The 25,970-nt window shown below is 53.6% G+C and overlaps 1 protein-coding gene and 1 long non-coding RNA gene across 7 annotated transcripts in view; both read left to right on the forward strand.

The window, feature by feature from the left end:
- Window positions 1–2,747: 2,747 nt before the first annotated feature.
- On the forward strand, window positions 2,748–9,263 carry LOC121058689. Its single transcript, XR_005814298.1, has 3 exons — window positions 2,748–5,331; window positions 7,599–7,708; window positions 8,523–9,263. It is a non-coding gene; the product is annotated as an uncharacterized LOC121058689 (long non-coding RNA).
- Window positions 9,264–15,099: 5,836 nt separating this feature from the next.
- CDON (cell adhesion associated, oncogene regulated) overlaps window positions 15,100–25,970 on the forward strand; it is a 57,398-nt gene continuing 46,527 nt past the window's right edge. For 3 of the 6 annotated variants that reach the window (XR_005814247.1, XM_040534316.1, XM_040534320.1), the window contains exon 1: window positions 15,100–15,250. The gene's annotated coding sequence lies outside the window, so the exon portion shown is untranslated. Of the gene's footprint in view, window positions 15,251–16,095; window positions 16,208–16,445; window positions 16,664–16,748; window positions 17,303–25,970 lie in introns of those variants that run through there. The other 3 variants (XM_040534317.1, XM_040534318.1, XM_040534319.1) reach the window with 3 other exon arrangements.

Raw genomic sequence — 25,970 nt, forward strand, 5'->3', positions numbered from 1 at the left:
TTAGGGTGATAATAGAGGATTCAAGATGGAGACTTCAGGATGCGGGATTTAGGATCCAGATGTGGGAAGTAGGATTTAGAATGTGAATGCAGGATTTAGGATGCGGACACAGGATCACAGATGTAGGATGCAGGACACGGAAACAGAATACATGATGGGGAATGCAGAAGTGGAATTTAGGATGCAGTTGTGGGATGGAGGGTTCAGGATACAGGATTTAGGATGCAGACAGGACACAGGATGTGGAAAGTAAGGTTTACATGCAGATACAGAATTTAGGATGTGGGATGGAGGATTTATGATGCAGGTGCAGGACATAGGATAGGGGATCCTGCAGAATTGGGATTTTGGGTGCAGATGTAGGTTGGAGGAGACGGGACGAAAGGCCAGATGTAGGATTAAGGGCGCAGGTGTGAGACATGGAATTTAGGATACAGATGTAGGCCGTGGGATGCAGAAGCAGAGTTTGGGATGCAGATAGGGGATGCAGGACAGGTGACATGGAAAATAGGATGCAGATGAAGGTTGCCAGGTACAAGGCACAGAACATGGGATGCAGAAGCAGGATTTAGGGTGCAGAAGCAGGGTGTGGGACACGGGATGCAGGAGCAGGAGTGGAAAACAGGATGCAGATGCAGGATGCCAGGTGCAGGACTTAGGACAGGGGATGCAGAAGCAGGATTTAGGATTCAGATGTGGCATGTAGATGCAGGACAGGGATGCTCTGTCCCCAGGGCACCAGAGCACAGGCCCAGCCACGCATGGGGACCTCGCAGGGCAGGAGATGTAAATTCCCAAGGAAACATCACTGCTTTCAGGCCGTGTACCTGGCCCGTACAGGGATTTCACCGCTCGTCCCCCATCTGGGCAGCAGAGCCTGGCCCGTGCGGCCACATCTGTCTGCCAGATGTGACGGGGCGGTGATTCGCGGGGGGGGGGACGGAGCCCCTGCGGACAGGGAAACCTCCGTGCCCCGCTCGTGCTGGTTCGGGAACGCGGCACTCCCACTGCGCGCCTGCTCGAGGGCTGGGATGGGGCCGCGGGAGCTGCCCTGCGTGGCCAGACAGGGCAGGGGGCAGGACGTGGATGCGGGATTTTGGGGTGCAGGATGCGGGGTGCTGGGTACGAGATATAGATATGGGGGCAGGAGCAGGGCGGGGAGGCAGACGCAGGACGTGGGATGAAGGGTGCAGATGTAGGATTTTTGGATGCGGGATGAAGATGAGGGGTGCGAGTTCAGGAGGCAGGGTGCAGCCTACAGATGTGGGATATATTTACGGGATGCAGGCATGGGATGCAGGGTGAGAGGTGGAAATGTAGGGTATAGGATGCAGATCCAGGAGGCAAGAATAGGATGCGTGGAGCAGATTGCTCCACGGGGGTGCAAGCTGCGGGGTGCAGGACGGAGGTGTGGGAGGCAGCTGCAGATGACGATGCACAGATTTGGGCAGGTGGGAATGTCAGAAGTATTGCCTCTCTTGTTTTTAGGGATAAATTTGGAATTTTCCTGTTAACATCAGCCTTTTAGGGACTGGAAATCCAACAGGTTTGCTTCCTGCAGAAGTGCTTCTATTTTCTGAGCTGCCCCCACCAGCTGGGTGTCTCGGGGACCGCTGGCTCTGATAAGCTGCAACATCTCCCCGGGGAGACAGGCTGCTCTCCCCTTGGCAGCAAATATTAAGCTAGGCGAAAATAAAGATGAAGCAATTCCATCCAAAACCACCCAAATCCAGCATTTTCCTTTTTAAAGCACTCTCTCCTTGCTTTCTCCTCAGCGCTCCCCACCACAGAGGTGCCCTAGGGATTGGACTGAGGCTCAGGCTATGGTTTCACACTTGCAAAACCATTGCAGGTGTCAAAAAGCACCCAGCATCGCGTCCTGCTCTACAACACAGCCCCAGCCACGTTAATAAAAGCAAAAACGCAGGGGAGCCCGTGTGGGGAAAGCAGCTCAGGAGCCTCCTGCACAAACCTGCAAGTTTTGCCGCTTGCAACCTTCTGCAAGCAGCCGAGAGGGTTTTGTGGGATAAAAGCCGCAATCCCCCAGTATCAGGGGGAGTCAGCACTGCTGTAGTACCCCACATCCATGGGCGGGAGAAGGAGGAAAGAGAAAACACTTGAAATAGGTGAAAGCCTCCCAAACATGCAGGCTGAGGTCATTTTTTGGCGAGGAAGTCGGCTCGCTCGAAGTGCCTCCAGGTCTGGTTTAATATCAGCAGAAACATTCTTGGGCAGGGTGGGGAGAAAGTGCTCTCACCCCAAAGCAGCCTGAAACGCCCCCCAAAAAAAACAGCCAGAGCTCGCGGCCACTTTGCAGCCCCTGGCCAGTACCTGAATGCGGCATGAAGAAAGCTGAGAGTGGGGGGAAAACAGCAACAAATAGCACAAAAACAGCACAGAAACAGGCAAAATGCCCCGGGGGGGGGGGGGGGGGGGGGGGGGCTCAAGCTTTAAGTGGCTTTCAAGGGGTGTTTGGTCCCCGCTGGGACGCTCTGCCTGCGGATTTTCTGGGGATGGGGAGGAAAGCGAGGCCAAAGATTTGGCAGGGAAAATACATTTTTTCCCCATTGCCCTGCAGGGTTTTCTCTCTTTCCTTTGCTCCCTCCTCAATCTAGCATTTTCTTGCTGGTTTTACCAGGCTGTGGGGCTCAAAAATACCTTTGGTCCCCCCCCGAGTTGAGGGGACCCGCAGCCAAGGACCCATATCGCAACAGCATTGTGGGGCTGCGCTGCACAGGGCAGCAGAGCAGAAGGGGCACAAAGCCACAAAAATAATTGCATCTGCCGTGCTCTGCTCGGAGGGCTGAGCAGCTTGGGGCCTGCCACTGCCTTGCCGCGAGCCCTCAGCCACCCTGCAAAGCTGTTTTGGCTTTTCCAGTGATTTAGCACATTAGGAGGGTTATGGTTAGGCTGTGTTTATTTTGCTAAACCTCACAAACCCATAATAGAGCTGGGGAGGGGGAAGGAGGCGGCGGGAGATGCAGTGAACATTTAAAAAAAAAAAAAAAGAAAGAAAGAAAGAAAGAAAAAGGGAAAAAAAATGAAAGCGCCAGCTGAGGAGGGAAAATGAGGTTGGGATTGCATCTGCAGAGCAGCTGCGGGCAGGGATGTCCTGAAATAAAGGTGGGAAAAAATTGCGGAGGCGAATGAGAGGGGATAAGGAGCATTTTGGGGGATTTCTGCGAGGGAGGAAGCAGTGGGGCAATGCTCTGGCCAGGGAAGGGGATTTCTTCTCCGTGCTCTCACATTCCTCCCGTCAGCAGTATTTACATGACAGCACCAGGAGAAATCCCAGGTCGGGCGGACTGCAGCAAGGCGAAGGCGCGCAGCCACTGCTCGCTGGGCCACAGCCTATTTTGTTTGATGTCTGCAGTGCACGGGGATGTTTGCAGCCTGTTTGCACTGCGCAGAGATGTTTGCAACGTGCAGCGATGTTTACAGCCTGTGAGGTTGTTTGCACCATGCAGGGATGCTTGCAACACGTGGAGATGCTTGCAGTGCTTGAGGATATTTGCAGCGTGCCGGGGACATTCGTGCATGCGGAGATGTTGGTGGTGCATGGGGATATTTGCGGCTCACTCGGATGCTTGCAACCTGTGGGGATGCTTGCAGTGTGCGGAGGTGTTTGCAGTGCACAGGGATGTTTGCATCATCCAGGGGTGCTTGAGGCATGCAGACACATTCACAGCACTTTGCAGAACCCAGAGACACCGGCAGCAGCTTTTCAGCCTTGCCCCCACACTGTGCCTCAGCTTTCCCCTTCCTGAGACCAAGCAGAGCACCGGGGCCATAGGAACCAGTGCCAGCTGCACCATTGCTTTCCAGCCATTTATCCCCCCACTCAATCCTCCTGCTAGCACCCCAAAAATGCCTTTTTGCAAGGAAGGTGGGTCCAAAGCCCAGCCAGCAGGTGAGGGCTGCCAGCAGCAGGGAGATGTGTGATGAAATTTGTTTTGTGAAGTGGCAAAAGGGGCACAGGGCCTGTTCTCTCTGGCCACATCCCTGGCGGGTGGTGGGGCTCGGCCTCCCTTTCTCGCCTTTGCAGTGCTTGGAGGGGCTGCTGCTCACCAGATGTGATAAGAGAAGGTTTGGCTGAGGCTTGAAAAGGAAAAAAAAAAAAAAAAAGGAAAAGCAGAGCAAATTCCTTGGCAAATCAAAGTGCAGTGCGTGCGGAGCGAGCACAGAGCCTCGCGTGGAGGCATCCGTCTTGATAAGGGGCGACGCGGCTGCAGGGAGGAGGAGGAGGAGGAGGAGGCAGTGAAACCACTCCTTGGAGCCAGCAGTTGCAGCTTGGTTTTGCAAGAAAAATGCCCATCCTAGTGCAACCCAGGGTGTGCCTCAGTTTCTCCACCCTGTACATGCATTGCGGGGGGGGGGGGGGGGGGAAGGGGTTAAAGCTGAGAGGGTAAAACACCTTGGAGGGGTTAAATGGGGCGATTTTCTGCCGGGTTTTATCCAAAACATATGTTTTCGCCACTATTCGAGTTATCTGGGATATTTCCTGCGTGTTTGCTCCTATGGCAACCGGCCCAGCATGAAAGACCTATTTACTGGGCCCTGGGATAAGGCACGGCCATATGTTGTCAATTTGGAAGGCGCTCCTTCCCCTCCGCCTGTCTCCAGCCCCTCCTGCGGCACAGCCCCTCGCAGGGCGCCCGGAGCCGGGGATGGGCGCCGTGGGCAAGGTGAGATGGTGGCTGGGGCTGGGGGGCAGCCGGGGAACTTGGGGGACGTGGAGATGGGCTGCAACATTGGGCTGAAGTCCTTCAGGAGCTAGGGGTGGAGACGAGCAACCTGCAACACGGGTTTGAGGTCCTTCAGGAGATGGGGATGGAGAGGAGATACCTTCAGCATCAGTCCGAGGTCCTTCAAGGAGCTAGGGATGGAGAAAAGCAACCTGCAACATGGGTTTGAGGTCCCTCAGGGGATGGGGATGGAGAGGCAATACCTTCAACATCAGTCTGAGGTCTGTTAAGGAGATTGGGGTGGAGACAAGCAACCCACATGGTTGGCTTGAGGTCTATCTGAGAGACCAGGCTGAAGACAGAGCTGAGGCCAAGGTATCTGCAACACAGTTCTGGGGTCCAACCAGGACATGGGGTTAGAGGCAGGGCTGGAGATGAGCTACGTGCAATGTCAGTGCGAGGGCCATACAGGGGTGGGGCTGAAACCAGGAGCAGGAAGAAGCCACCCGTGTAGGTCTGAGGTCCACCCAGGAACAAAGGCTTGGAGCAGGAGTGGAGACAAGCTCCCCACGTCGCTCTGAAGCTCATCCAGACGATGGAGCTGGAGACGTGACCAGGAAGAAGCTAGCTGCAGCGCCGGCCTGAGGTACGTCCAGGAGACATGGCTGGAGACAACCCACCTGCAGTGTCCTCCTGAAGTGCCTCCGGGAATAAGGCTTGGAGATCTCCTACAGCAAGTCTCGGCCCAGTTCCAGGTGCCAGGGCATGGGGCAGGAGTGTGCCGTGGGGGCAGCAGAGACCCTTTGGCATCCCCAGGGCCTGCCATGGGCGTGCAGTGAGGTCCACCCCCCCCCCCAGCAAGGCCAGGCTCGTTGTGGGTGCAGCCCCAGTGCCCCGAGAAACCCAGCACTGCTTTGGGGCTGTTCTTTGCTCCTTCCTGGCAGCAGCCACCTGGGGGGGTCTCGCTCCCCGTCACCAAAACCACGGGGGCCATGGGGTCAGGATGAAGGAGATAATGTGGAAATGAGGAAATGGGAAAAAAAAAGCATCGTCACCGCATGCTGCCGTGGCCAAAACCTAAACCGGTGGGAGAAGGGATTAGGCAAGTCCCCAGGACCCGGCAAGCTGTGGTATTGGACCAGCAGTTGGCACATGGCCTCTGCCCCAGGGTGCCAACCCTCCCCTCCCCCAAGTTCTGGTGCAAGCCGAATTCCTGCAAATTCATTTCTTTTGTCTCAAAATAGCAAAAAAAAAAAAAAAAAAAAAAAAAAAAAAAAGGAAACAGGGAAGGATTTTATGGCTGCAGTACCCAACACCAGAGCAGCTCTGTGAGCTAAACAGCCAAAATGCAGAGAAACTGGGCAAAATGTTTTCCCATCTACTATAATAGCTGTTAAAAAATCAAGGGGAAAAAAAAAAAAAAAAAGAATATTTTCTAATACCCAAGTGCTCTTATTGCTTGCTGCAGGGAGAGCCCATTCTCTTGCTGCCTTTTTGCCTTTTACCCTGCTGGGTGAAGCAGCTCAGCATCACAAAGCACAAAGCCCTGACCCCCTCCAGCGAAACCAAAGCAAAATTCACACCCGGAGGAGCTGAGGGATGTGCAGAAAAAGCCCCAAAAATGCACAGGGGTGACCCACAGCATCCGTCAGCAAGGGCAAGGTGACGGCTTTCACCCCTCGGCGGCTGCAGCCGGGCAGGGCCAGACACAGCACAGGACAGGGGATTTTGGGAATGATTCACTCCCTCATTGGTATTTCTGATGAAAAAGCACAAACAGAACATTTTTTTCCTCCCCCATGTTCTGCAGGAGTGACCCTTTCTCGTGCAGCCTCCTTCCCACCAGCCGCTCAGCGCTGCCTTCCCATATTTCTTTTTAACACACACACACACACACACACACACAAAGGCTTTCAGCCAAAATAAACCTTCTCTATGAAAATGTGTGTTTGGGTCAAAAAGCCACTTTTCACTGGGAAAAAAAAAGAAAAAAAAAGAAAAAAGAAAAAACAACAAGAAAACCACCTAACCCCTTAAGTGAATGGTTGGCAAAGCTCATGGGGAGCTGTGATATTTTTTGTGGAGCCAACTGATACAGTGGGGGGAAGGATGGAGGGAAAAGAGTGAATCCCCACAAAAATAGCACGGATGAGACCTAATTGTGTTAATGAGCAGAAAACCTGAGGGAGAGGAGGAGCCGCCACCTGCAGAGGGGCCGGTGACAGGCAGGAGCCCCAAGGCCAGGAGCTGGGGGCGTACTTTGTGTCCCTTCCACGCAACCAGCTCCAGCACCCTCCAACTCCCCCCCCATGCATTTGTATTTTTGGCTGCATCGAGAAGAAACTGCACAGCACCGAGGCTGGCTGGAGGAGCCTCGAGGTGCTCGCAAGCTGCACATCCCCTTTCAAGAAACCCATCTCCCCCCACAAGCTGGCTGGGGAGATGGAGGAAATTGTCTCCTTTTTCCCCATTTCCCCATCCCGGAGGAGGCGAGCTTTTGTTTGAAGACAGCTCTTCATTTCCTGCCCCGCGAGCTTCAAAGCGGTGGCGGCCAACAGGGGGGACTGCTTCCCCTGCTCCTCCCGCAGCACCGCACGTGGCCGCAGCGTCCCCGGGCAGGGGAAGGTCCATTGGAGCGAAGATGTCCCGCCAAGGCAAATGCTGGCTTCAGAAGGATTTTGTCTTTTTTTTTTTTTTCCCTAAAAAAATGCGAAGTTTTTGCTCAATTGAGGAGGAAAGTGGGTTTTTGCTTTGTTTCCATCCCAGCTCTGTTTTTACAGGAGGACCCTGGGGCAGGTGCAAAGAGACTTTCAGATGCTCGGCTTTTTACCCCTGTTAGGAGCCAGGCTGTGGGAGGGCCCCCCCGGGAGGGCCCCCCCATGTACCCCCGTGTCCCCCTGTATCCCTCCCCAGGTGGCGACCAAACCCGGTGTGTCGGGAAGGGGCTGTGGTCGGCAGGGGCCCGCATGGGACCGGGGGGCTCCCCATCACCTGGGGGGGGGGGGGCAGCATGAGAGCTTCAGGTATGGTGAGGTGTATCTGAGCTCTTCCCCCCTCCTCTTCTCTTTTCTCTTCTCCTTCTCCTTCTCCTTCTCCTTCTCCTTCTCCTTCTCCTTCTCCTTCTCCTTCTCCTTCTCCTTCTCCTACTCCTTCTCCTTCTCCTTCTCCTTCTCCTAATCCTACTCCTTCTCCTTTTCCTTCTCCTCCACCTTCTCCTCCACCTTCTCCTCCACCTTCTCCACCTCCTCCTCTTCCTCCTTCTCCTCCTCACCTTTTCCTTATCTTCTGTTTTTTCACCCTGACTGGTCTCTTCTCCCGCCATCTTCTCTCTTCTCATCCTTTTCTCCTTATCCCCTTAACTTGTCTTTCTCTTCATCTTCCCTTCCCCTCCTCTCTCAGGTGACACATGGCCCCCACATTGCTCCCTCCCGACGCCCCCCCACAAACTGTCACCATCTCCCTGCCCGCTCCCATCCCTGCCTCAGTTCCCCCCCCCCAAGCTTCCACCCCGCTGCAGGGCAGGTCCATTAGCCGATGCCACCCAACCCCACCTCCAAGGATGAAGGCTGTGGGGGCTGGAGGAGCCCCGCACGCAGAGGCCCCCATGCCCCAGCACCACTGCGGCTGCCCGCAATGCACTGGACTCGGGGACAGGGAAGCCCCAATAAGTCTTGTGGCAGCAGCAGCGCTCTGCCACCATCTGAGAACAGCTGTGTTTTTCTAGGCACCGGTGATGTGACTGATAGGGTTTTGCTGCTACCACAGAAGCTGTTTGCACGTAAATATTACATTAGGCTTTTACAGACCTTTCTGTCCCTGATGTTAACCTTAATGTAGCTGAAGAGGACTTGAAAGGGCAGCGCGTCTCGGATCGGAAGCCTCATGCCAGCAGGAAAACGCTCCGTGTGTCAAGTGCTTGAAACCAGAGGGAGGTGGGAGCAATAAATCTCATGACCCCACAGACACTGCCTGTCCGCAAAACAGTCTGGCCCCAAAGCCAGGGGGCAACAGGACCTGGCTGGCACACACTTTCCCCTTCCCAGCAGGGTCCCCAAACCCTCCCTGGTAGAGCCTGATGGGGACTGGGACAAGGTACCTAGTGGGGACTGGGATGGAGCGATAGGGACTGGGACAAGGTGCCTGATGGAAAGTGGCATGGGGTGATGGGGACTGGGGTGAGGTACCTATTAGGGACTCAGATGAGTTGATGGGGACGAGGACAAGGTGGTGGGGACTAGCATGAAGTGCCTAATGGGGACTGGGATGGGGCATAGGGGACTGGGAATAGGTACCCATTAGGAATTGGGTTGAGTTGATGGGAACCAGGATGGAACCAAGATCACCTTGTCCAACCTCTGACCTAACACTAACAAGTCCCCGATTAAACCATATCACTAAGCTCTACATCTAAACGTCTTTTACAGGCCTCCAGGGATGGTGCCTGAGCCGCCTCCCCGGGTGGCCCATCCCAACGCCTAACAGCCCTTTCGGTAAAGAAGTTCTTCCCAATATCCAACCTAAACCTCCCCTGGCGCAACTTCAGCCCATTCCCCCTCGTCCTGTCACCAGGCACGTGGGAGAACAGAGCAACCCCCACCTCGCTGCAGCCTCCTTTGAGGTACCTGTGGAGAGCGATGAGGTCGCCCCCGAGCCTCCTCTTCTCCAGGCTGAACAACCCCAGCTCCCTCAGCCGCTCCCCGTAAGCCTCGTTCTCCAGACCCCTCACCAGCCTCGTCGCCCTTCTCTGGACTCGCTCGAGCACCTCGGCGTCCTTCTTGTAGCGAGGGGCCCAGAACTGAACACAGCACTCGAGGTGCGGCCTCACCAGAGCCGAGTACAGGGGGACGATCACCTCCCTAGCCCTGCTGGCCACGCTGCTTCTTATACAAGCCAGGATGCTGTTGGCCTTCTTGGCCACCTGAGCACGCTGCTGGCTCATATTCAGCTGACTATCAACCAGTACTCCCAGGTCCTTCTCTGCCAGGCAGCTTTCCAGCCACTCATCTACACGCTATCGCACTAGGGGAACTTGGTGTGCTGACTCTAAGGAACAGTACAGAGCGTACAGCGGAGTGGAGACACCACGGATAGGCTCTGTGACGAGATGGGGACCCGATGCTCTTGTGCATACTGAGGAAGTGATGGGAGCTGGGACAAGGTACCTGCTGGGGACAGGGTGATGGGATACAGGATGAGGTACCCACTTGGGCCCAACATGGGGTGCTGGGGACCAGCTCAGGAAAACAAGGAGCATCTCCCACCCTCAACCCCCCATGCTGACCTTGCACCCACAGCCTGCCCCTCCACCAGCTGACCCCCCCAGTGCCCAGCGTCCCCCATTCCCCAGCCCTGCCCGTGGCACCCCGAGGATGCTGCCGCTGCGGGGCCAGGCAGCTGTGTGGCTCCTACAGGGTGGGAGCGGTGAGGGCTGGAGCACGGGGCGCTGCCAGCTCAATACCGGGGCCTCGCTCCCACGAGTGCATGAAAGGCTCCCTGTCCAAACGGCATTAGACGCGCTGCGAAGGCTCATTCCCAATCGGTCACGCTCCGAGGCACAGCTGCAGCCCCCGGCTGCGGGAGCCGAGGATGCTCCAGGGCTTTGTTTGAGCAGCCCCGCTCCCGGGAACCGTGACAAGATGATCAGATTACGGGGCAGCCAGAGAAAAATCACCCTCGCTGTGAGTGGAGGGGGGCACGCCTTCCCTGGCCATGCCGAACACTGAACTACCTGCTTGCTGCCAATGAGATCGGTCCTGGGGGGTAACAAAGAGCCCCCGCTAATGCTGGGGCTGGGTAACAGCACCATGGCCCTGCCTCATTAATGATGGTCTCTTTGGCTGCCCGTCCTTCAACAGTCCCCTCTGCCGGATGAGGATGTAGCACGGCCCATGGGGAAGGGTTGGAAGTGATCAACGTTGGACACAGGCCCGCAAGGAGGAAGGTGGCTTTTTGGGGGTCCTCAGCTGCATCCTGGGGCACAGTAGGTGCCCGCAGGCCCCATTTCTGCCCTGTGGGATGGCAAGCTGGCATGGGGAACAGTAAGAAGCGAGAGACAAACCCCAGTGGGGAGAAAGCAAAAGCAGCAGGGCGCACGGAGAGCAATGCTTGGCAAGGAGGAAAACTTGCCTTTGTGAAGTGGAAACACAGAAGTAAAATCAACAGCTTCATGCAAGCCTAGCCATCAGCAGCAACAGGGACAGACACCAAGAAGACTTGGCTGCCCAAACCCACCCAAAACCTGGCAAGAAACCACAGAGGTTGGTGGGTCACGGCCTTTTTGTCCCCACGAGGCTGTTTACGAAACTACTGCCAGACAAAGCCACCAGCCTCTGGCGGGATCCCAATTTACCCATTTGCATCTTTGCAGAATGGATTAGAGGGAGCCCCGTTGTTCTGGTGTCACTCGGCGCCTTTGAAAGCAGATGACTTCATCCACTTTCATGGCCCTGCCGCCTTCCAGTAATTAGATTTGCTCCCAATTTGGTACAACGACAGCAGTTGGCAGCAGGGGTGAGGATGCTAGCCAGATTTTGCTCCCCCTTTGCAAGCACTCAGTTATGGGACTAATGATGGTCCCGGTGTAAAAAACACCAGGTACCATAGTGGGTGCGTTGCATCTGTGCAAGCAAAGCTGTGTTGGGTCCCTGCGTGGTGCTGCTGCTAGAGCCAGGCTGTCAAAGCAAAATATCATTGCCTCTGGAGCTGATTTGTCATTCATAAGGATTTTGGGTGCAAATAGCCCTTCCTAGGGATGGCTCCGGTTAGCCATCCTTTTTGGCAGCTATTGCACGCTCCTGCAAGCCTCCTGGGAGCGGTGCAAGGCAGGGCCCTGCCAAGGTTAATTCAGTTAGCACACCGCTAACGGGTGTAGCTTGTCCTAGCACCAGTCCCTAATGAGCAGCTCATTTGAATCCATGCAAAGTACCAGGGAGCATGGAGACATGCTAATTAAAGTGACTGCTGCTCTGTAATTAAGCAGCAATTCCCCCCCCAAAGAGGGCTTTATCATGCAAATAGCTCCTGCTTGGGTGATGTAAGGGCTTGCGGCAGCAGCTGGGTCTCCCTAATGGGCTCAGGGGGCATCGATGTCGCAAAGCAGAAAAAAAGGAGCAAATTTTACCATTCCCCGCCAAAATCTTCTCCTGCAGAGGCTTTGCTGTTGGACAGGGCTGCGGGGGTGACAGGGGCACACCGGCACGCGGCGAGCTTGCCCAGGCTGCTTCCCAAGCTCAGCCCCTTCACTTCCCTGTTGTTTTTCCCCCGCAAAGAGTAATTATCCCCACTGGATGTCAAGAGCCCTGTTATTTTTTGTTTTCAAATCCTGGCGCAACTGCAGCGTGACAAAGCGCATCTGGTTTTTATACGAGTGGGAAATGCTTTCTAATAATCTCTGCGACAGCTTGAATAATGGGAATCTGGAGTCATCCCAACAGGCCAGGCCATCCATGTGGCATCAGGGAGGAAAACAATGAGCGCCTCCAACCAGTGCTTGGTTAGGTTATTCCTGGTGTTTATCTTATTCCTAGTGTTTATTTTATTCCTAGACTGGGGAAGTTTTATATTAGAGCCACTGAATTTGAGGGCTGCTGGATCCTGCTATGGGAAAGGCCATCTTCCATCAAGTCTATCTTCCATCAGGGCCATCTTCTATCAAGGCAATCATCCATCAGGGTCATCTTCCATCAAGGCCATCTTCCATCACGCACAACTTCCATCAGGGCCATTTTCCATCAAGGACATCTTCCATCAGGGACATCGATTAGAAGGGCCAAAGCCCAACTTGAATTCAATTTGGCTAGTGCAGTAAAGACAATAAAAATATTTTATAAGTACATTAACAACAAAAGGAGGACTAAGGAGAATCTCCATTCTTTACTGGATGTGAGGGGAAACAGTGACGAAAGATGAAGACAAGGCTGAGGTACTCAATGCCTTTTTTTGCCTCAGTCTTTATTCGCAAGGCCAGTTATTCTCAGGGTACCTCCTATACCATCTGAATGTTCATAAGTCTATGGGGCTGTACAGGATCCACCCAAGGGTACAGAAGGAGCTGGCAGAAGTGCTCACCAAGTCACTTTCAATGATTTACAGCAGTCCTGGCTAACTGGGGTGGTCCCAGTTGACTGGAGATTGGTCCACCTTCAAGAAGGGCTGGAAGGAGGACCCAGGGAACTACAGGCCTGTCAGTCTGACCTCAGTGCCAGGGCAGGTCACGGAGCAGATCATCTTGAGTGCCATCACACAGCACATATGGGACAACTGAGTGGTCATAAGCATGTGCTTATGAAGGGCAGGTCCTGCCTGACTAACCTGATCTCCTTCTGTGACATGATGACCCACCTAGTGGATGAGGGAGAGGTGTTGGATGTTGCCTGCCTGGACTTTAGCAAAGCATTTGACACTTTCCTACAGCCTTCTCCTGGAGAAACTGGCTGGTCGTGGCTTGGACAAGTGCATGGTTAGTCAGGTTCAAAGAGTCCGTGTGAAGGGCCTTAAATCTGGTCAGTGGCTCGTCAACATGGCACTCCCCAGGGCTCGGTACTGAGGCCAGTTTGTTTTCACGTTAATCAATGATCTTGATGAGAGGCCCAAGCGTGCCCTCAGTAAGTTTGCAGACAACACCAAGTTGGGTGGGAGCACTGATCTGCTTGAGGGCGGAGGGCGCTGTAGAGAGGTCTGGGTGGGACCTGTGTAGGCTGGATCTATGGGCCACGTCCAGTTGCATGGCCTTCAGCAAGGCCAAATGGCAGGTCCTGCGGCTGGGGCACAACAACCCTGTGCAGCGATACAGGCTGGGGGAAGAGTGGCTGGAAAGCTGCCCAGCAGAAAGGGACCTGGGGGGTGCTGGTCGAAACCCGGCCAAACACGAGCCAGCTGTGTGCCCAGGCAGCCAAGAGGGCCAAGGGCCTGCACCCTGGCCCGCGTCAGACCTCATCACTCCCTACAACTCCCTGAAAGGAGCTTGCAGCGAGGAGGCTGCCAGTCTCTTTTCTCAGGTGACAAGTGATAGGACACAGGGAAACAGCCTCAAGTTGTGCCAGGGGAGGTTTAGGTTGGGCATTGGGAAGAATTTCTTCACAAGGAGGGTGATCAAACATTGGAACAGTCTCCCAAGGAAGTGGTGGAATCTCTACTCCCAGGGGGATTTAAGACATGTGGATGTGGCATAAGGGACACAGTTTTGTGATGGGACATGGTAGGTGATACTGGTGGTTGGACTTGATGATCTTGAAGGTCTTTTTCAGCCTAAATGACTTATGACTCTATGATCTTCCATCTTCACCACCTTCCATCAGGCCCATCTTCTATCACGTCCGTCTTCCATCACAAACACCTTCCATCAGGGCCATCTTCCATCGGAGACACCTTCCATCAGGGCCATCTTCACCACCTGTATTTAACCCTCGCCACTCATCAAATATGTGTCAGAGATCGAGGCTGTACATCTCGGCCATCAAAGCGGTGTGGTGTCGTCCAGGTTCTTCCCAAATTCCCAGCAGAGGCTTCTCTGCAGGGCGATGCTTGAGGCTTCAGCTCTTCTGGCAGGTGCCAGCCTTTTGGTGTCCCCATATCTCCTGCTTATTCCACTTTCCCTGACCATGCAACGGATGTGTGTAGTGATTTAACTCACCGCCTGACTCATACTTTGTTTTGGGTGCTTTCTTCACTAAAAAACATTTCCTCCTGACCCCAGATCTCCATGGAAGGTGCCCGCACCCACCCTGTTCTGGCAGCTTGGGGACTTTGAGTGCTTCTTCTCAATCTTCCTTTCTTTTTTTTTTTTTTTTTTTTCCCTTTTGCACTTGTGGAAATAATTACGTCCTGCAGGAAACCTTTGCAGGGATAAAATTAGGGCTGGTAAACACAGGGTAGCACAGCCTGTTGGCCTCCCAGGTTTGCCCAAAACTCCACAAACTGAGGCCTTTTCACGTGAAACCCTTCCTGGGCAAAAATCCCTTCTCCAGCCCGCAACCGCCACATGCAGGCCCAACCTAAATTTAGCAGTGCAAGTCCAAAAACAGGTCATTTTGGGCAACATCCCTGCTGGCCTTGACAAACAGCCTGTTGGAAGGGGCTGGAAAAAGCAGTGAAGGGTTTGGGCGCAGCACAGGAGACGGAGCCGTAATGCCCCGGTTCAACGTTTAATTCCAAAGATTAGGTTTAATGCTGGGCAATTTAGCGAGCTGTTAATATTAAATTACGCTGCAAATGATGGGAGCTTCCCGAATGCTTAATATGATCTTCTTGCGGTTTGAGTTTGGACGCGCTCCAAGCCCAGATAAGCCCACTTTTGTTGGTTTTAGTGCTGTCTGCCCAAGCAGGGCTTTTTTTTTTTGGCGTTATCTGTTGGAGGATCACGCACAGAGCATGTGTGCAGAGTGGAGGAGCATTTCCAGCCCTGCCTGGCCCCGCTCTCTGGAAAGGCTCAAGCAACTCCCCCTCTGCAGCACGACGCTCCTGCAGAGCTCCCATGCCAGAGCCTTCGTACTGCTTTTTAAGCCTCACGGTTTGCAACTCCAGCTCCTGCCTGGCTGCAAAAAGTTCTGCAGTGCAAGGGCAGAGAGGTGAGTCGGGCAACGGAGGGGCTTGCAACAGGTCCTGTGAGGCCTCGTGGGTGTGTGAACAGCCTTGGCATGGGGACGACCTTTGCATGGGGGCACGGAGACGCGTGGGGCATGGGTGAAGTTTGCATGGGTGAAGTTTGCGTGGTGCTCAGGCATGCACTTTTCGTGCTGCAAGCAAGTCCCCACTTGCACGGGGCACACGAAGATACAAGGGTGCACGGGTGAAGTTTGCACGGGTGCAATTTGCACAGGTACAAATATTGCGTGCTGCTCGGTGCATGCACTCTTCATGCCGCAAGCAACCCCCCGCCTGGGGGGGGGCGTGGGGTGGCACACGAAGACGCGGGCGTGCACAGGTGAAGTTTGCACGGGTGGAAGTTGCGGATCCAAGCGTTGCTCGGGAACGCGCTTTTCATGCCGCAAGCAAGCTCCCGCTTGCACGGGGCGCACGAACGAAGACGTGCGGTGCTCGGGGCCGACTGCTGCACAGTGCTCAGGACCGCGCTCCCCCCGCTGCGACCAAGCCCCCCCATTTGCGCGGGGCGCACGGAAGCGCGCGGGGCCGAGGTGCGCGCGGATCTCGGGAACGCGCTTTCCACGCCACGACCGCGCGGGGCTCCGGAGCGCGCTGCGAGCCGCCCCCCCCCCCCCCAACCCGGTGCGGAGCCCCCGGGGCCGCGCGCGCACCTCCCGCCCCGCCGCGGTGCGCGGCCCGCCCCCCTCCCTCCCCTCTTCGCCTTAAAGGGCCCGCAGCCCCGCCGCCCCGCTGCCGCCCGCGGGGGCCGGCGCCGCGCTTCCCCCCCCCCCCCCCCCCCGCCGGCCGTTGGTACGATCCGCGGGGCGGGGGCGGCGCGGCCGGGGGTGGCGGCGGGCAGCGGGCGGTGCAGGACGGAGGCGCCCGGCCGGGGTCGCCCGCCCCGCCTGGAAGGCGCCGGCAGCGGGGGGCCGGGCCCGGAGGTAACGCGGCGGGAGCGGGGCGGCGGCACCTGAGCGGGGCTCCCGGGGGGCGGGAGGGGCGGTCCCCGAGCCCCGCGCTGCGCCCCGCCGGCAGCCCCCGGCTCCGCCGCGGCGGCGGCGGCGGAGGGCAGGGAGCGGGGCGCCGCCGCGGCAGGTGGCGGGCGGGCGGACCCCGCTCTGCGGTGCCCGGGAGCCGCGGGGTGCGTGTGGGGGGGGGACCGGGGCTCCGGTGCGCTCCGGTGCGCTCCCTCTGCTGGCTTGGTGCTGCCGGGTGTGGGCTTCGTGCCCCCGGGAGCGAGGGAGAACCGGGTAAGGAGAGCCCTGGCTGCCGGGGGGGCGAGTCCCGGCAGCGCTTGCATTATCTCAAGGTGTGCCGCGAGCCCGTAAAGCGCGGCTCGTGCTTACTTTGGCGCGGTCTTGCGCCGGAGGAATAAGGCAGCTGTGCTGCAGCTTCAGGTGATGTCACTTGAGGATTTTAACTGTCAAAGCTTAAAAATACATTTGCTTGTTTCAAGACCGCTTCTGCAGATGTGGAAATTGTGAAGCAAAGCAATTGATTCCCTTGCATGAGCGCGTGGCTGTGCTGGCGTTCGTCATCTCGTAAATCCTCCTCTGCCTGCTGCTGAGCAGACCCCTTCTGCCTGACAGAGTGCTGGGCTGCACCGAGCCCTCTGGAGTGAATTTGGTGGCTGCTCGAGATAAGATCCCGCTCTAGGCACCTCCCTGAGGTATAAGGACAGCAAAGCTTCAGCCTCCGAAAAGCCTAGCTGCGAAGCATGCGGTGCCTGAACCGTTTTCAGGATGAAGCTGTTCGCTAAAGCAGTGCCTGGTGCTGATGGCTGGGTCGCCAACTGTGCGGCGCTGGCACGGTGCGTGCCGTGGGAAGCTGTTTGCCGAGGCAGCAGCATCTGAGCGGCGGTTTGTACATGTGCACATGTGTGTGTGCGTGTCTCCTTGCTGCTGTGACGTGAGCTTTGTGAGAGACGTTTAATGTGTGGAGGTGGTGTGAGCTATTTTTCATTCTGGTTGTGAGCAGGCACTAGACTTCACCTGGCTTGCTTGTATCTTGCACCACGCCTGCTCCTCATGCTGTCTGTAAGAGTTTGTTTTACTTGTTTCCTCTTATAAGGTCTCTTAATCTGCACTGGGAAACCTTGGTATCTTTAACTTTTCCATGCTTAAGATGCGAATCTTGGGTGTTGTTTTTTCTTTTAAATACAGTGCTGTGGTCCTGAGTAGCGGTCCCTGTGTGTTCCAGCTCACGTGGAGGTGGTTGTTTGCTGTGATCTGCTGGCGCTTCAGTCCAGTGTGCTGGTGCCACTTGTGCTGTGCCTTCTCGGGCATACAGACATATGCAAAACTACATTAAGATGCATTTTGTTGTCGCATTTATTTGGATTGCCTCAGGTCTGTAGTACCCTGTCCTGTGACTGCTGTTAGGTCTGTGTGACAGCTGTGGATTTTGCTGCTGGTGAATGTGGTTCCAGTGGGGCTTAAAACCCTTAAATTTAGTGTGTCTCCCGAGGAAGCCTTGAGACTGAGACTTCTCTCTCAAACCTGCGGAGATCTGGTATTTCAGATAATGTTTTATGTGGAACCACTCTGGTTGGCATGCTGTGTGCAGCTTATAAACCTGCCTAATGTCCTTTGTTAGGCAACATGTAATTTGCGTGAGTGGGTACTGAAGACCTGACCCTTCTGTGTACAGTCAGTTTGCGTCGACTGATTTGCTTACGCTCTGTGGACTTGCGAGTGGCTCTGCTTCAGCTGAGTCATGCAGCTTTCTCACTTGCTGCAGTATTTCTCTATCTGGTTTCTGGTTTTCCAGTGGTCCAGGGAGGTTCTGAAGTGAATCCTGTCTGTAACTGGGGTGAGGCTGATCAAAAATGATTGTTTATGCTGCTTAAAATCTTGTTAACTTTTTTAACCTTATGTTGTGAGTAGAACCTCTATTTTCCAAATGCAGAAGAGAAGTAGACTGAATTAATTCCCTCCTCCTGCAGCATTTAATGCTGCGTAATGAAGTATCCTATTGCTTGAAATTTTGTTTTTAACAAAAAAGCCCACCATCTGTAGCACATTTTCTTTGTTTGGAGTCTTTGGTCTCTTCTTGGTCTCTTCAACTTTCTCTGATTTAACTGACAGCTTGCTCTTATTTACGCACAAGTTTTCAGATACAGATGATGTGTCAGCCCTTCTAAGACCAAACAAGTAGAAGTACTTGGGAAACGATGCCGTTGCATGTTTGGGAATCTAGCATTCACATCAAACAGCTGATACTGATCAATTCTGCTTGTACCAAGTGTAGTTGATCAAACTTTCTCTTTAAATGGAACTTCCAGCTTTCCTAGCAATACTTGCTCTTAAAGCTGGTACGTGGGGACTGAACTGTGTTCTCTGTATGCTTCTTTGCTATTTCGGTCTGATTTGTTAATGGGTTGCTGGCACCAGGTCTGTTCTTGAGGCATATTGCTGTGGCATGCTGACGTCTCGCTCTGGGGTATTGTTGTCTTTTGCTGCTGGGACCAGAGGACTCTCAGTGCCATCTCGCTCCCTTGCTGTGCTTGTCCAGGCCCAGTGGAGTGACCTGCATGGTTCTGCAAGATGTTCTGTAGTGTAACATCTGATGAGTCTCTGCTGTTGACTTCAAAATCCCGTCTGAACTTGTTGTATCTCATCCTTCTTGCTCCAGGGAGATATCTTCCCTCTTCCTGCTCCTACTCCTCCAGTCTCCACGGCAAATTCAGCATGAAGGCTTCTTGAGTTAACAAGAGTAGTCTCCAATTACCCTGTCTCAAGAATTTTTGGAATAGATAGTTGCCTGTGTATGTGCATACTTTGTTGTTGTTCGAGTGTTCTTCCAGCAATTTTCTTGCTAGATGGCTTACTGCATCTTCCAGGGCTGAGCGTGTCACAGTTTTCCACTCAGCTTCCCCAGCTCATCTCTGTTTCAGTGCTGGTTATCCTGTGGCGGTTATCCCTGCAGGGTAAAAAGCTTTTTTGTCCCTCCTAGGGACTGACTTGTGCATCTACGCTGCCTGTCTTTCCCATTAAGCCCCTGCTTGCTCTTCCTACATGAGAAATACCTGCTGTCTTTTAGCAGCGGGGAAAACAATCACACAAGGTGGGTTGCTTTCCGATCCCCCTTCCTACGAGCTGCCTGAGCTCCTCTGGCCAGGTTGAGGCCTCTTTTCCCCCTCTGTGGCTCCTCGGGCACAGCCTTGCACAGTGGGATGCTGCAGGTGCCTGCCTCCCCCAGTGGGGTCTGGCTGCGGGGGCTGACTGCAGCTTGCCTGCCGAGAGCAAGCCCTGAACTGACCGCTTCGGGGACCTGCCCTGCAGCTAGGGAGCTGCCAAATCCTCCAGGCTGATTGCTGGGGAGGCCTCGGGGGGGCCGCAGTGGCGGGGGGGGTTGGCCCCTTCTGGCAGCAGCCGGTTTTTAAATTGGCTTAGCTGTCTCATAAAGCCGTGCTCTCACGGCCTAGCTGGATGCTGTAGCTGCAGCTGAGCGAAGGGCTGGTTGCCTTGCTGTGGGGGAGGGCTTGCTGTTCCCCATCTCCTGCCCCTTGCTAGAAATGTCCCATATAAACTTGTTCAGCTCACTAAAATGGCAGGGGGGAAAAAAATCCACCAAAAACCAGAGCAAGATAAGCCAGCTCAATTGGAATATTTTTTTCTTATCCACCTTGGCAGCTGGGGGCAATGCCAAAAGCAGCAGGAGGGACCGAGGGACTGGCGGCGGGGGGAGCAGAGCGTGCCGGGGGCATGAGACCATCCCTTCTGGCAGCGGCGGGCCTTCAGTTCGGCTTAGCTGTAATGTGAAACCGCACCCCCGGCCTCACCTGTCTGTCTGATCATGCCTTTGATTTATATGCTAGATTTTGCTGTTTAGTTTTCCCCGCAGACTTTAACCATTGTATCTGATAATGAACCAAGTGGTTGAGCCTTATTTGTTTAATTCAAAGACAAGTTAATAGTTCCTACCTTGGAGTTGTGCGAAGTCTGCCTGCCTTGCAGACCTTGGTTTTTCTTATGCTGAACCTGTAAAAAATGCCCCAGGAGAGGGGGGGGTGGCGGGGAAGCACTTGTGCTGCGAGCAGCCTGCTGCTGGAAGATGGGCTCTGTGATGGTGTAAGGCATGCTCCTACAGCTCGCCGTGGCATCCTGGCGGTGCTCACAAAGATGCCGCCCAGTTCCCCTGTGGAATGGGGGCACTCCAGGGGCTCAGCCAGGCTGAGGGCAGCGCAGTGAGCTCAATGGGGGAAACGCCGTGGGTTTTGGCTGGCTGCAGCAGTGGTGCTGGGTGTCCTTGGTGCCTTCTGGCTTGCAAGGCTGAGCTGCTGTGTGCTCAGCTGGCAGGCGTGCTGACTGGGTTGGCCTGGTACGACCATCCTGCAGCAGGCTGCGGCATTGAATTTGTGTGTTACTAGCTAAATATATACCCAATAACTGTGGCCTTGGTGCATCAGCTCAGGCAAAAGGAGTCTGTGCTGCCCCACTGTGGGAAGGGGCTGGGCACTACTGGCTTGCGTTGTGGGGGTGGAATATGTGTTTTGTGGGTTGAGTTCCCTGCCCAATGGGTTGGCAGCTGCAGTGAGGTGCGGGGCTTCTCTCCAACCCCTGTCCTCCCTCATGGAGGTAGTTCCTGGATGCCCCCCATTGTTTTGTGTCATCTACTGAATTGCTGGAGGATGGCTGGGTACTGGAGATTGCATTCCTACTGCAGCATCTTCGGTTCTTGTGTGGACACCCTGTGTTGGATGGCAACCTGCTCTGGTGGAGGTGTAGCTGGAGATGCTCTGGTTCTAGGAAGGGGATGGTACTTGGGGTTTTCCTGTCACAGTTCTCACCCAGTAAAATAAACCGTTCGTTTGGCTAAAAGGCCTCACTCTAGAGAATCTTAAGAGGAGTGATTTCTTCTTTTGATGCACCAGTTTAGAAGGTGACCCCATGTGACTGCTCCTCTTGTGGGGATGAGTCCAGTGTGGGGAGCTGCAGCTGAGGGCAGTTAATGTAACGCCTTCTGAAGCAAACCAAAGGTGACTTTTCTGGGTTCAGATCCCCCAGCTACTTCCAGATTGACCCAAGCTAGGTTTTCCCAAGTAATGTTACTGTCATTAGGTGGTATTTTTTCAGGTTTTGTTTCCTTTTTTTTCCTTCCTGTTTGCGAAGAGCTGATAGATCAGCCCAAATAAGGGTATGGAAGAGGCTGGAGATTTTCAGGAAGATCCACAGACAGTCAGTGCATGACTTGTTGCCTTTATCTCTGAGATCAGGAGATTCTTTTGCAGTGATGGATTAATCCACTCTTGAGTGAATAATATAACCAAGAACAAGTAGGAGCCAGCGCTCCAAACAGATGATGCGTTTAATACGTGTGTGCCTCTCCTCCCCCACTGAAAAGCTTCTTTCTTCACGGTTTCATCCGGCAGGCCCGCTGAAATCCTAGAGCGGCCTGCCCGCGCCCCAGCCCCCTGCCGCGGGGGATGAGGATGGGACCGTGTCAGGTGTCTCCGCTCCAGGTGGGCAAGGAGGGGATGCGCTCGGCTTTGGGAGGTGCCCGCAGCCCACTTTGCCCCCTGCCTCTCCTCGTTACCCCACTAGAGGTGCGGGGGCTGGTGCTGGGCCTGCCAGAGCAGTCCGTTGGGCCCTGAAGGCAGTGGTCCTTGGTGCGAGGAGCCTGCCATGTCCCTCTGTGCCCCACCGCAGCGCAGGGAAAGGGCTGCCTCAGCCCACGACCAGATCTCATGGAAGCGGGTGGGCAGGGGCTCATGCTGCACCGCCCGTGAAGCGACTCGTGGGGTCACAGTGCAAGGCAGCGCGCCTGGTGCTGGGGAAGAGTTTTAGGTGCCAGGTTTGCCTGCCCTTCTGACACTTCCCCCACAGACCTGCCGCTGCTCAAGCCAGCGCGAGGAGCCACTGCCTGCTTTCAGCCCCTGGGCTGCTTTGGAGCCGCTTTGGTGTGGCGGATCTCAAGGGGCCCGGTGGCATGGGCACCATTGGGCTGCTCCAGGGCCATTCCCCAGGACCTCCTTGGGTGGACGTGGGCTCAGGACTCAAAGGGCCTGCGGTGTTTGATGGCCACGGTTGACTGGGTGCCCTCTGCTCAGCACCACGGTCTGCATGCTGGCAAATGCTCTCGTCACGCAAGGTCAAGTCAGTGAAACCCGTCAGCGTCGGATTGCCTTGGTTTTGTGAAAGCTGGTGTTCCTCCGCTGGGGATGTGGTGGCATTGGAAGTGCTAGTGACAGCTTCCAGCTGTAATTTTTCCCAAGGCTATATTTGCTGTGTGGGTAAAGATAAGATCTTTAAAACAGCATTTACCCATCTGGGGAATGGGTTCTGGTTGTGTTGGCAGTACGTGATTCCTGGTAGCTGAAGAGGTTTGCTGCATGATGTTCTAACTCCATGTAGATTAAATATATTGCAGAGTCAAACTGAACAATAGCATGTGTTTTTTCTCTTGTCCCCCCACTTCCCTCTCTAAAAAAGTTTCCAAATTGCAGGTACGTGTGCATATACTAAAGTGTAGGCCCAGATTTTCATAAAGTTTGCTGAAGGCTGTTACTTCTGAGGATCTGTTTTGTTTGCAATAGCTTCAGGAAATCTTTGTTTCTCAACAGCCTTTTCAAAATGTGCGTTTTGGTGTAGCACTCAGATGCTCCTTGCCTAAATGCTTTGCTGTGACAGTGTATTGCAGCTTGGAGATTTGAGTTTCCTCTAATAAAATGCAAGCTAAGGAGGAAAACCCTGAGGGTTTTTGGAACAGAAGATGTTTTCTGTTCTTGCCACTAATCTTTGTTGCAGAACAAAATAGGAATGTATACTTTAAGTCTTTGTAAGGGTGTAGAAGGAAGCTGGCAACGGATGTAATTAGAAATGTTATCAAAACTTTCTAAATATGTTGAAATTTCAGGCCTAATGATGTAATTTTAAATTCAGATATTCAGACTGAGGCATTTTTTTGGGTGCAGACTGCACTTTCAGATCACTGTGCAAGTCAGGATCAACCGCAGAAGAGTCTAGGACCAGGTAATAGATGGTGGGTACTGAAGTAGGTGGATCTGCAGTTGTGTCGCTTGAGTCTCTGCAGCACTGGAAGTCATCACAGAAACAGATCTTGAATTTGGTGGTAGCAATAAAATGGAGTGTAGTTTTCTGGATTACGTACTTTTGAACTGAGCACTTGAAAAAATGGTCTAATTCTTAAGTTAGCATTTTTTCTAATTAGTGCATTTGTCATTGCTTATGCTTATTGCTTCTGGAAGCTGCTACACTTGGACAACCTGTATGTTTTGAGTTTGCCTGAAACAGCTCTTACTGATTATAGTAACACAAAACGAAGTGCTGTGGCAAAGACCCTAATTAGCCTGACCGGTGCAATGGGAGACCAAAACTTCTCAGCTTTGCTCTTGTAGGTTAGAAAAAGAGAACTGTGAGTAACCTTCAGTCTTTCAACCCTTTTTCCTCAAGTGGATAGGTTGCAGGTTGAGGACGTAAAAGAAGTTGAAGTCCTTCTCTGAGCCAAAGGTGTGAAGCTGTTTATTTTCACTCTGGAAATGTATATATTGCATGAGGCAGATGCTAGCCTGCTTAACCTAAGCATTCACTACTTATCTGTGGTCTGGCAAGTGTACAAGTGGTGTCCGTTCTAATCCCTGAATATTAAAAAGTCCAGGCACCTTTCTCTGGCTGTGTCTGAGATTGCTTTAAAAACACAAAGAGGAGCCAACAAAAAAGAGCATTTGCTTCCATTGCCAAGTTTAAATGAAGACTAATGCCGTGGTGCTTCTTAATCTTGTTTTTCTTGCTATCTGATGGATGTTAACGTGGGATGGAATAGGTCCTGGCAGCAGTTATCTTCACAGGGGCCCTGTGTTGCTGAGCTCAGCATTACATTTTTGGGTGAGCTGACGTGCTGTGAAGCCTTGACCCTTTTCTGTGTCTTGATGCCTTGGTAATTGTGTCCCTCTTCCTTTGGGCACGTCTTCCAGAAGCTTGGGCCTGCCCTTGAATGTCTGAAGTGAAACCCTGCTCAGCAAAGTCAGAGCGCGGGATGTGTCTGTGCGAGTGAAAACACGGCTCGGTCAGGTTAACCTGATAGAAAGTTCTCCCTGATACCTGCGATGAAACCCAGCTACTTTCCTATCAGTTAACTCGCTCGTGTTTGAACTGGTTATGCTGGTAATAGCTGCCATTGCCATGATTCACAGGTGGCGGGAGGAGACATGGGGCTCTGACTCAGCCACTGGCAGGCTTGCAGCAACACTCGGGTGTTTCTCCAGGTGGGCAGTGGGGATGTGGCCCCGGCCGTCGGTGTTGGTGCTGGTGCTGCCCTGCGCGGGGCAGTAGGGCGATGGGAACTGAGCCCTCGGACCACAGTGTTTCACCACCAGCCACTGCTGGAGGACAGTGTTGGAGGATGGTGCCAGCCTCCCGTTTTTATTTTTTGCAACAAAAAGGTGACCCAACCAAAGTGATTTTTCAATTCTATTTTTTTGCCAGGCATTGCATTGAGACAGCTTCTATCCAGGCCCCAAGCTGGTGGGGCTGTTTTGTCCATTGTCAGGATACCTCCCCTCTAGATTAAGAAGGGCAGAAGCAAGTTTTTGGCCAAGAGTTTGGACTTCAATTTTGAAACCAGGTTTGATCTGTGAGCGTGGGGGAAGGGAGGGGAGGAGGGCAGTAAAAAAACGAATTACCCAGTTAGCTTACAGTAAGGCCGAAAGATGAATTGTTAGAAGGCTTTTTTTAATCAGGGGAAGAAAGACTGACTCTTTCCTGCTTTCTCCCTCAGCTGTCACTGGTTAGCCAGTTTGCTCTTTAATAAGCATTGTTCTGTGTGTCTACCCTGGAGACCCGGTTCTGCAGCAGTGCATGTTGGCGTGGTGTGCTACGGTAACTATGGACTAGTACGGACTACTGTAAAAAGGGAGAACAACCATTTCAAGCAGAGTGTAGCACTTCTTTTTAGGAAAGAGTCAAAAACAGTCGATTGCTCTGTTTTTATGTATAATTTCAGCTCTCCACAAGCAGTGAATTCTGAAGGGTGACTAACAACTGTGCTGTAATACACAGGCTCTGCTCTCTTGTTTCCAGCGCACCTCCCATATCCTGCAGCCATGAGTTCACAGGCTCCTAATTGCCTATGATGTAAGACAGCAGTAGATGGGGCTGCTGTAAATTCTGGCTGCAGGTGTGGATTTAATAGTTGTGCTTCCCTTTAAGGGATCACGGAGAGCATGCGTCCCTGCAAGTTACAACAGATGGAGTTGGACTTGGGGGCAAGGCATCTACAAGAGGCATTTGCCTGCATTTTTTAGAGATGCTGCTTGCTGGAGGCTGTTGAGGTATCCGTGTTCATTCGGAGTCACCTCAGCAATGAGCTTGCTGTCCTCTAGTACAGCTCAGCCATGGCTGCTCTTCTTTTCAGGGAACCTTCTCACGTCTCAGAACTGAGCAGGCATCAGTGCAGTGCAGAAGCTGGACCTTCAGGCAGCACGCATGGACACAAGCTCCTTTGTCTGCGAATCTGAGAGGTTTTTGTTGATGAGCAGAGCAAGCCTGTGGTTCTAGTCCTTTTTGAAATTGTGCTCAATTCTGGTTATAGGAATCAGAGTTTACAAACAAGGGTGATTGTCCTTCATGTGCATGTGTAACTCTGATAATTAGGATTGCAAGTCCCCTAGCTCATTGAAAATGGGTATGTCTCACATGGAGTTGGATTTTGGATATTTTCCCTTAATTTTGGTCTACATTCTTG

Source organism: Cygnus olor, chromosome 22, assembly GCF_009769625.2.
Source record: "Cygnus olor isolate bCygOlo1 chromosome 22, bCygOlo1.pri.v2, whole genome shotgun sequence".
Classification (NCBI taxonomy): Eukaryota; Metazoa; Chordata; class Aves; order Anseriformes; family Anatidae; genus Cygnus; species Cygnus olor.